Here is a 2,735-nt window from a genome sequence, read left to right on the forward strand (position 1 = left end):
GGCAGCACGGGATGACAAAGCAAAATATTACAATGAATAGTAAAGGGTAGAGATAGTAAAAAAGATAGCCAAATGAACTCTTCAATGAGTTTAAGATTGCTACAATCAGTGCAGATAGAGACTCAAACATAGAGACCAATAACTGGTGAAGATGGAATGAGGTCTTTGGATTGTACCAGATTCAACTTTTTCTTTTTTTAAATTTTTTATTATTTTTGTGTGCGTGTACCGTCAAATCAGATCTGACTGGTACAGGAGGAGATTGTCCCTCATTCCCCAGCAGAGCATCTGGTGGATTTGAGCCGTTCACTTCTGGGATTTTAGTTGCAACTCCTTGCCACTAGGCCACCAGAGCTCCCCTAACTTTCTACTTTTATATTATAGTTAAACAGGCATTTATTGCTGTTCTTATATACCATCAAGTTGTAACTGACTCAGCTGCTCCTCCAGCAGATTTTCAGAAGTTACACATTTTCCCCATTAAACAAGATGCAGACACTGGAAATGTTAGTTGAAGGGTATCCAGAACTTCCCTGTATACTTCTGTACAACTTTCTGTGCCCATAGATCATGCTCAATGGTCTGGAATATAATAATACAATGAAAACCCAACATGTTTAGTCTCCACTTTGGAGGCTCATGTGTGAAGCGATTATATTCTGGAAGGTAAATTCTCTTGTTTTGGTTGAGGAGCAGGTATAGACTGTTTCATTGTTTTTTATTTTATTCATAACCATGTGTGAGCTAATTGAATTTTCTGGATTTAGCTAACAATGAACTGTGAGTTTGAAACCTCTTGTTTAAGTCAATCAGGACCTGGTGAGAGGGCCTTTGTATTTAAAAGTTTATTGAGCCCTCAGCCCTGTGTTAATTGTGTTTGAGATGAACATTCTTTTAAGTGGTACAGCACTGGTATGTCAATTTGCTGTACTAAGGTAACTTAGGGTTGCTGTGATGCTGAATATTGTGCTACTGGTGTGCCAAATTCTATAACGGTTACCCATGGTGGACTGTGTTTGGTGGAGCTCACAGACTAAGATAGGCTTGGAAGCAGGAGTAAAATTCACTTCCTAAACAATATGCCTTTGAAAACTCTATGATCTTAAAGAAACAATCATAGTTACAGAACAAGGTTCAGGACTTCTGTTCAAGTACTGAGTTGTGCTTGTCTCAACTTGTCAACACTCAATGACAACAGCATACAGTCTGAAAATGCAGAGATTTAGTGACATATCTTATTAGACAGCTATACTAGCCATATTTTATTTAAATTAACAGTTTTATGGCTTGTATAATTCTAGCAACAAGTAAAAAAACAATATGTGGTCTTGAAATTTTTTTTATGTAGAACAGAGGCATCTTATATAATAATTAATCCTTTTGTTCAGCTACCTTCTGAACTGAAAGTAGATAGAATGTAGTAGCTAGAAATTAAAATCTGGAACTGTACCACCCCAATCCAAATATTAGCAATGACATTTAATACCTGTGTGACATGGAAAGCATTGTTCCACATTTATCTGCCTTCATTTCTCATCTGTGAAACTGGTATAATAACAATGTTATAGTTTGGTGACAGCTTAACTCATAATAACAGAGTAGAAATGCCCCATAGATTTTTACTGGCTACAGTTTTTATACAGCAGATAGCCTTATCTTTCTCCCATAATACTTTTGAGTGGGTTTCAACCACCAGCTTTTTAGTCAGCAGCTGAATATTTAATGGTTGCAGCACACAGACTCCTTATAATAATAGTACCTCAAGTGTGTTGTGATTAAATGACTTAATGCACGTATAGAACTTTGAACAGTGTTTGAAATAATGCAAGTATTCAACAAAACTAGTTATGTACTTTTATTGCCCTGATGAAAATTTACTTTCTCTCCCAATATCACTTATCACATGACAAATACAGAAGTAAGGCTCGCCAGCAATTTGAAACCATTAATAAAAATTTTCAGAGTTATCACACTGGAACTCCCTCACCTTCATTTAGTACTTCTCTACAAAAGCCCTACTGAGATGTCTATGATGTGTTTGGGGAAACTACCCAACTAAAATAGAAGTGGGAAGAACTAGAAAAATACTAAGGAAGAGAATCACTCATGACTTCTGCTTCAAAAAGTTTTGCATGAACAACTAGATTTCTGGAATATTGTTATCAAAAAACGTCCTGATCTTTGGGTGTTTATTGTGACTGATTTTTATAAACAAATGACTGAAACCTCAAATTAATATATATTTTTTCAATGAAGTTGGAAGTAACGTTTATTCTTGTCCAAGCAACAAGCAGCCTCAGATGAGATAGGAGCTGGCTATGACCCAGACTTTGTCTCTCTCAGCCTCAGTTTCTCCTTCTGGAATGCAAAGAGGAGGTTCTGGATTATATTTGGCCACTGAACTTGTCCCAGCTTTAAAACTGAGTGTGGACCTCACCATGATACACAGAGGAAAACTTTGTTTTCTCTTCCAAGGAGCTTTCATGCCACGGATGGTATCCAAGGGGCACGTCTCCATCACCTTGACCTTTTCATAGCCTTCCTAGTCATCTTCATAGACTCAGAGGGTGAAGATGTAGGACTTTCCCACCAATCTCCAGCGTGAGCAGACAGAGCTGGGTAAGGAGGCTCTGGACCACACCTCCTGCCCAAGCTTCTGGGGAGGACTTAGGGTGCAGGATGGGCCCAGAGCAAGTGGGGAACCCTGCTGCAAGCCCAAGTGTCCTGCTCGGCCA

This window comes from Elephantulus edwardii, unplaced genomic scaffold, assembly GCF_000299155.1.
Source record: "Elephantulus edwardii isolate Elephantulus edwardi_28Jun2011 unplaced genomic scaffold, EleEdw1.0 scaffold00042, whole genome shotgun sequence".
Taxonomy (NCBI): Eukaryota; Metazoa; Chordata; class Mammalia; order Macroscelidea; family Macroscelididae; genus Elephantulus; species Elephantulus edwardii.